Source organism: Sardina pilchardus, chromosome 18 (assembly GCF_963854185.1).
Source record: "Sardina pilchardus chromosome 18, fSarPil1.1, whole genome shotgun sequence".
Taxonomy (NCBI): domain Eukaryota; kingdom Metazoa; phylum Chordata; class Actinopteri; order Clupeiformes; family Clupeidae; genus Sardina; species Sardina pilchardus.
Genome location: NC_085011.1, coordinates 23,911,344 through 23,920,225, shown reverse-complemented (window position 1 = coordinate 23,920,225; position 8,882 = coordinate 23,911,344). Strand labels below are relative to the sequence as shown.

General features: G+C 43.1%; 1 non-coding gene across 1 annotated transcript; it reads left to right on the top strand.

The window, feature by feature from the left end:
- Positions 1–77: 77 nt before the first annotated feature.
- On the top strand, positions 78–150 carry trnat-ugu (transfer RNA threonine (anticodon UGU)). Its single transcript has one exon. It is a non-coding gene; the product is annotated as a tRNA-Thr (tRNA).
- The last annotated feature ends 8,732 nt before the right edge of the window (positions 151–8,882 follow it).

The window sequence follows — 8,882 nt, the reverse complement described above, 5'->3', positions numbered from 1 at the left end:
GCTCCGCCTTTATCAAATGGGTGTGGAACTCAAAGAGAGCTTTAGATACTGTGCCTAACTACAAAGCTAATAGGCAAGGCCCTATAGCTCAGTGGTTAGAGCACTGGTCTTGTAAACCAGGGGTCGCGAGTTCAATTCTCGCTGGGGCCTGCTCAGCTGTGGTTTTTGGACTGTTAGATATTTGATACTTATGTACTGGTCGAACAGACTAAGGTGACATACTCACTGCTTGTGCTAAATTAACACTAGTAGTAATCCCATTTCCTGGAATTCAGACCAACCTGCTCTTACGTGAAGTACTGAACCACCTGGAGACATTTCAACATTGTTCAAAATCTTCAGCTGTTTTTTCTTTTCTTTTTTTACAAACATTCTGTAACACCAATTCATGTTTTCTGTTCAAGGAAAACCCTATGTAACTATCTTTCACTGTTGTCTGACATGCTAACTTATATTTGGATCAGACTGGGATCAGTGAGTGAGATTTGAGAGGCCTGATGAAAAGCCTATGCAAGCCTCATGTAGGCTAAACAATAGCTCAGACTAGTTAAATACGGCAGTCACAGGTTCGTGGATTTAGTCTTTAATCCAACACCTAAACTGTTACTAACATCTTCACTCTCTCGATGTGCCTTTTGCTCTACTTGAAGAAAGAAAATATCTTTCCTGTTTGGAAATGTAAGGAAGCAACAACAAATTGATGAGCTGCAGATAGCAGAGAGACAGTTCACAGTCCCTGTGCTTAGGATGTGAAATCTGCCCAGTGGAATACCACATCCCTGGCACAGAGCGAGGTGCCTCAACGTGCAAGAGGAGAAAAAAACAGCATAAACATCACTGCAGAGAGCATGGAGAAACGGCTTAGGGCTCGCCACTGTCCAAGCCTGGGCAGGCGCTGAGAATGTGAGTGTGTGTTTGAGTGTGTGTGTGTGTGTGTGTGTGAGAAAGAAAGAAAGAGTCAGAGAGAGAGAAAAGAGAGACTGAGAGAACTGTCCGGAACACCAGCGTACACCACACAGAAAACTGCCACTTCCATAAATCACCCCGCGGCACGCAGCCTGTAGCCTGCTCCATACCAGGCAGTTGGTGAGAGGCCCTGCAGTCAATGTGCAACGTGGAGCTCACAAGCGACCAACCCCAGTACACCACGCAGTGTGTGTGGAGCTACCAGTGTTTTAAACTTTTACTGGATATAGGATATATAATGACATTTAAGACAAGACAGATACAGTAGGACTGAAGATGAGAGAGATGTTACACACAGACTTACAGTAAAATATATGAGGGTGTGTGAGCTTAACTGACCAAGGTGTGTGTGTGTGTGTGTGTGTATGTGGAGGGGTGGCTTTGCCTGGCATTCTCCTTTGATATGTAGACTAGAGGTTGTTCTTGTATTACATCAGCTGAGTGTGTGGTTCTTTGGCGCCTTCTTGTTATTTTCTGACCTGCTCCGCCGACAGAAACACGCTACGTGCCTCCCAGGGTGCAACACCCTGTATCTCGTTTACAGACTTATGAGCGGCGGGCCGAAATTCTGTTAATGATATCCCACTAAAACACATCTTTGACCTTTCATTTGAATTTTATTCAAATCATGAGCGCGTCTCTTTAAAAATGGACCGCGGCGGAGCAAGACCTTTAAAAGTAACCGGAGAAGCCAGTCCAATAGACCGGTTACAGCCCCCTAACAACCGTCGTCAAGAACGAACTCAGAGGACAAGCGAACTCAGAGCCGCACGGACACGCACGGTCTGTGCGGCACGGACAGCACAAAGCAAGCGTGCTGAACTTAGTTGATTAAACTCATCGACTGATCATACGGGTCTAGTGACCACTTTTGATCAGGTAGGCTAAAGTAAGCACTATTCTAGGCTATGACTAATGGCTAATAGTGTTCTCATTTTAATCTAAACCAGTCCGATCCTATGCTCTACTGGGACGGGGGGCACTGTGCACACGTACCGGACCCCACCCCCCTTCAAAAAAACACAGACTTGCATGCACGACCATCATAGCACCCACACTCATAAAGCTGTCAACCAAACAGCTGAGTGTGTAGGCCAGCAGAAACGACCAATTCAAAAATAATGTGACACGACATAAACAAGCAATCATGCCACAGCGGGCTATTGTAAAGTCCTCCTTATCTTACCTTAAACCTGAAGCGTCTGTGTTAGCACTTGTGGTGGATGCGCTAGCATCATTGCTATCAGCCTCAGTATTCTGCCCGAACATTAATCCAGAAATCGTAGGCTTATTTGCTATTTTTTGTATTATCTACCTTTCGTTTCGTTTGTGTTCTCTGTTTGTGTGTGGCTACCAGATTTGTATTTGGTATTGTATTATTTGATGAGGATTCATTAATAAACCACTGAGGCCAATTTCTCATGACCAACACTTTTCTAAATGTCATCACGAACTCATGTGTACACTCTAATATACAAGACTCAGGTCCGAATGAGGACGCCACCAACAGGCAAGGAGTGTTTATTACAACTAACTACAATTTAGGCCTTACAGTAAGATAGAGTTCTATCCTATCACTTAGGTTAGGTCATATGTTCACTGACTTTGCAAAACGTATCATTTCTTGTAGCCTACTAAATAAAACATTCTTACTTCCTTGTTTTAACCTTACAAATACATGTGACTTTGCAATATTTCTTTTTTTCCCTATCACCTCAAATTCACAACTTAAACAATGCTTTACAATCACAGAAGTTACAGAAACTTTTTTTTCCACAATAAACTCAAGTTCATAACGTGCACTTACAGCAGAATCAGCACAAATTGGGACGTATAACATTTGAATACCTCAAAGGGCACCTGATTGATGTTTGTATGATGAGTTTGGGCCCTGGCTAGTGGATGTGTGGCTCGTTCCAAGAAAATTTTAAAGCAGTCAATGATCACACCACACAGTTTGGAGAGTGTTTTCGAAAGTCCATTGGCATTGTTTTCATAAAATCATCTCTCTCTGCCCACATGATCAAGGGTTTGAGGCAAGCACATGATATGTAAACCATGATTAAAAGTTCTTGATACAGTTGCTTTACTGATCCCTCTCAAATCTATAGGCCAAGTCTTTTCCATAAAGATGAAGTTTAATTAGCATGATAGTGAGAATACGTTTTTGGAATGCATGCAAAGCTGATGAAGACGGAACTCTTGTTTCAAGGTGCCCTTTGAGGTATTCATACAGGGAAAACGGTAACTGCCAGTTGGGAAGGCTAGTGAAGTGAAGAGTTTTCTCATAATTTCCAATAAATCCAGCTATGTTCAGTTTTATTTACTCAGTTCCTCATGCAACCCATTCACTTCGTTTTGTATCTGTTCACAATGTTTCATTGTCATTTCAGTCTGACAAGAAACCCCTGTAACAGCAACATCTCCCGTACAGACATTCACACGAGTGTGCATCTCCAATAGCAAAGCACTTTCACTCCTGACCCGTTTGTCGACTCTTTGCTGCAGTCGGTGTCTTTCTATGCTATCTTTCTGTACACCACAAATGTTATACCTACGTCCCAATTTGTGCTGATTCTGCTGTAAGTGCATGTTATGAACTTGAGTTTATTGTGGAAAAAAAAAGTTTCTGTAACTTCTGTGATTGTAAAGCATTGTTTAAGTTGTGAATTTGAGGTGATAGAAAAAAAAAAGAAATATTGCAAAGTCACATGTATTTGTAAGGTTAAAACAAGGAAGTAAGAATGTTTTATTTAGTAGGCTGACAAGAAATGATACGTTTTGCAAAGTCAGTGAACATAGGACCTAACTAACCTAAGTGATAGGATAGAACTCTATCTTACTGTAAGAAGAGATGTAGGCCTAAATTGTAGTTAGTTGTAATAAACACTCCTTGCCTGTTGGTGGCGTCCTCATTCGGACCTGAGTCTTGTATATTAGAGTGTACACATGAGTTCGTGATGACACTTAGAAAAGTGTTGGTCATGAGAAATTGGCCTCAGTGGTTTATTAATGAATCCTAAATAATACAATACCAAATACAAATCTGGTAGCCACACACAAACAGAGAACACAAACGAAACGAAAGGTAGATAATACAAAACATCGCAAATAAGCCTACGATTTCTGGATTAATGTTCGGGCAGAATACTGAAGCTGATAGCAATGATGCTAGCGCATCCACCACAAGTGCTAACACAGACGCTTCAGGTTTAAGGTAAGATAAGGAGGACTTTACAATAGCCCGCTGTGGCATGATTGCTTGTTTATGTCGTGTCACATTATTTTTGAATTGGTCGTTTCTGCTGGCCTACACACTCAGCTGTTTGGTTGACCGCTTTATGATTGTGGGTGCTATGATGGTCGTGCATGCAAGTCTGTTTTTTTGGGGGGTGGGGGTGGGGTCCGGTGTGCACAGTGCTCCCCGTCCCAGTAGAGCATAGGATCGGACTGGTTTAGATTAAAATGAGAACACTATTAGCCATTAGTCATAGCCTAGAATAGTGCTTACTTTAGCCTACCTGATCAAAAGTGGTCACTAGACCCGTATGATCAGTCGATTAGTTTAATCAACTAAGTTCAGCATGCTTGCTTTGTGCTGTCCGTGCCGCACAGACCGTGCGTGTCCGTGCGGCTCTGAGTTCGCTTGTCCTCTGAGTTCGTTCTTGACGACGGTTGTTAGGGGGCTGTAACCGGTCTATTACGGCGAGATTTGAAATGCAAGATTTGCTGATGCCAACAAAAACACATTGCTCTCGCATGTGCTCTCGCTCCTTGATTGCTATTATTCTTGAAAAGATACAGGGCATGGCGCATGTTTGGGCATTTTTTTAAAAAAGGAAGAGAGAGAAAAGGGGAAAAAAGAGGGGGCTGAGGGGAGTGGAGGAGAAAAAAAAAACTTGAAAAGGTTTGTCTGCGTAGCCTTCTCCTGTGGCAGGACCCCGAGCGCAGTAACCTTATATCAAAGACAGAGTGTCGAACAGGGGAGGGAGCCATATTAATTATTAAAGCACTTTTGGTAACAAGCTGTGAGCCAGCGAATGCTATTGTAGGGGCATCGTCCCTGTTTCCATTTATCTGCTTTTAACCTTCTCGTCTCTACACATTTAACCCTCTGAGCCCACATCTGCCAGGCCTTCACCAACACAGGGGATGAACACAGGGGACGCATGGAGACTAAACGCTGCTGACTAAACTAAAGTCAGTTCCTCATGCATTTCACATGAGATATTTACAAATAAAGTTAAAGAATGCTGTTTTTTTTTATCTGGATAAAGGTTTTTTGTGTTATCCTTGGTTGTAGACCATATGATTTAATAGCTGTGAGGAGCATTCCCAAGGTCACCAATCTGATCCCATTCAGACTAACAGATAACATGTCTACCACCTCACTGTCTCACTGTCAGATTAGTTGCTGGACAAAGCTATCTCCTAAATGGGAGAAATAACAATGTGTGAAAGCGTCAATTTGTCCGTCAGTTTCCCATGCCACCCACGCGGACGACTTCCATAGATCACTCTCAAGACGTCTCCTGAGGTCACCCCGCCCCTAAAGAATGCAGACAGGTCTCTCTCTCGTGCGTCTCGGCCCAAACTGGCCTCTCATTCCAACGCTCTTTCCTCATTCATGGCATCTCAGCCACGCCGGCTGGCTGGCCACCAACCCACCAGCACGCACGCAGGACGCAGCCACAACATACACAGGCCTGAAATGACCTCACCTGACAGAGATTCCCCATTAATCATCGCCCAGATATGATGAGGCCTCCGCAGGAATGTGGGCCCTGTCGAGACAGTAGTCAAAACCAAATGAGTTGTTTTTTGTTTTTTTGTTTTGTGTGTCAGCTTCGCTGCCCTTGTCCTGTCTCTCCTCTGATGTCCTTCGGTGGTCAATGGCAAGTTCCCGCCCGAGCCTGTCGAGCTGCTTTATGAGTGGTGCCGTGACACAGGCAGACCCTTAAGCTATTGTGTTAGGTGGGGAGGCCAAGTTCATTAGCTCATTCTTCACTGACAAAGCCAACACACCCGGCGCACTCATAAAAATGCTTCCCTGATAGACTTACCCTGCTGAGGGCGGTGTGTCGACCCCTTTTGACGAAGAGGTTGGACAGGGTGGTTAGTTTGCTGTGACCAATGGCCTTTGATGGAGAGGCCGATTGCCCCTCGGTTGTTCCACCTCTTCCACCACCACCACCACCACCCCCTTTCTGCCAATGAACCATTTAATGCCCCTGACACAACACGTCCAGAGGAGAATGACCCTCTACAACCAGCTCTAGCAATCTGTAGTTTATGACACCCTATAAAAAATGTAGTGCACTCCAGGAGGGAACACACAGGCCACAGACCCTGCACCACCCACCCAGAGAGTGACCAAGATAGCCAATCCTGCAATGCTGGAGATGCTCTGAGATGACCTCAGTGGTCCGGTGGGCCCTTAGGATGTGGTGTTTGCTGGAGCAGGTGGACTGTTGGGGAAGTGATGGGCATCTGTTACTCTATGATCGTCTTGCCACACAATGGAGTTTAAGCTTCCCATTGTTATTGACATCTTGGTTTGTTTGTGTTCTGGGTTAAGTAGTCAGGACATGTAGCATACATCTACAAATGCTAACTGACGTTGTTGCCGTTTACTTTGTTTTTGAGGAGTTATAAACTCTGTAGACGCTTCATACACCTTATACGCCATCATGCTGCAATGCACCATCTTATCATCCTCACCTCACAGATAAGTTTCATGACTTTGGCCCTGTTCAATACTTCTTGAGCACTGTCCCTTCAGAGTAAACGCTGTGGATTTTCAATATCTGCAGTGTGCATCCCAAGTACATCTCCACTTCTTACAGTGTGAGCTGAGCATTGCATCATTCTCCAACAACTGTTATATATTTTTTTTTACCTATTGGCTTTTTAATATTCAGTGATGTTACAACATCAGTTCACAAAGGAGATCATGCAAATTGCCACACACATAAACCACTCCTTAATGTATTCATTGGACTCTGTGCATAAAGCATTGGGTGACCCCCTCATTTCCCCTTCTTATTTCTTATTTCCTTTTCATGTATAATGCATGGGAATAATTAAAGCATTTCTAATGAAAATTGAGATTAATATTGGCCATAAATAATGCTGTCTTAGTTTTAGTTGGGAGAATGCATGGAGATTAATATAGATGTGTTTTCTTCTCTGATTAATCAAAGTGGCCACGTTAAGTTTTGATTTTGTTAACGTGCTGCGGAGATTCGGAGAAAAAGACCAGCTCATTTCATAATTCTTTTCAGTTTGGCCCAACTTTTAATGGTCCAACTTCCTGTGGCATAAAACACTTTGCATATTTCCAGCACAGATATTTTTTCCCCCTCCCACACATATATTATTATTAATATTATTTCATTTTTAATGGAGCTTTAGAGAACTTCATTAATTAACAGGCTACACTGGAGCCAGAATGCATTTGATGTGATTTTTTTGGTGAAAAGAGCAGTCCCACACGAGTAAATCCCATTGTTGTTTGGGGAAAAAATAAAATACAATAAAAAAAAACAACAACAAGTTTTGAAAAAAAACAAAACAAAAAAAAAAAAGCATCACCCGCTCAGTAGGCACTAGGGCCTGGGTCCTTTCAAGTAGAGTCGCTTCAATTATCTTCAAAGGAGAGCAGAGCATAAACCTTTGTTTTTGCTCAGAACTTGCATGGCTTGAACCTGACCCTGTTTTTGCAAGCTTGTGGAGGATTACATGTTCTTTTAGTACTGTTTGATAGTAAGAGCACTTTTTCCCATTTATAATTCATTTTTTTCCCCTTAATTTATTATTCATTTGATCTAAAATTTCATTAATTTTCTAAAATGTTCCAATTGGGCTTTTCTAGCTTAGGCAAGGATTTCTTTGTCCCCCTTTTTTGTAGCTGGCTATTATTCTTTTATGTTCCAGTGTTGTAGAGGTTATCAGCTTCAGAGGGCAAACAGTGATTTTTAAAAGTTTTAATCAGCTTTTAATGAAAAGGGTCAGTGTCAGACAGCGGCGAGGAGGGTGCTGGGCCTATATATGTCATCTTCCCCTCTCTCGCTTCTTCTCTCTCTAACTCTCTCTCCTCCTCTCCATCTCTCTCCCTCTCTGTCATTCCATATCTCTCTCTCTAACGCCCTCACACACACACATGTGCTCTTAATGACACACTTCAGCTGCCCATTGGACAGAAGTGACAGAGCCTGACTTCATCACATGAAATCTGCTGAGGCTTAGTACTGGGAGATATCTTCTGTCACGAGCAGATTATTTTATTCCACCACAGGTTGCGATAGCACACCAGAGAGAGACTCCCATGGTGCGAGTTTGACCTGCTCTCCTTCCTTCACTCTCCCTTCCTCTCCATCTCCATCTCTCTCTCTGCTCCTCCCTCCCTCCCTCTCTCTCTCTCCATCCTGAGAACTTAATCAGTTTCCCTTCTCTCCAGACAAACTGAACATTCCTCCACCCTGGTGTATTTAGTAAAACCTTGAGATATCCCCCCTCACTCTCTCCCTCTCTCTCTCCCTCTCCCTCTCGCTTTCTCTCTCTTTCTCTCTCTCTCTCTGTCTCTGTCTCTCTCTCTCTGTAATTCCCAGTCTTTTTATAACTGACGATGTTGTAGCGCTGTACTTGACTTCAGCCTTGAGTTTAATCTGCTCCAGCAGACCGGTTTAATCCCTGACACAATTAGCACTACGCAGTCAGAGCTGACCCCTCAACTCTGGCTGAAGAAGAGCCACGGAAACAAATTAAATGAATATTCTGCCATTGGAAGGTTTTTTTTTATGAGATTTGTTATGTTTTTAAGGCGCTAAGGTGTTTTATTGTAACTCGTTTTCCGGAGAGATGACTCAATATTTACAATCTATGTGGTGAGCCTTTATATTAGCTTGTGGTGAAAC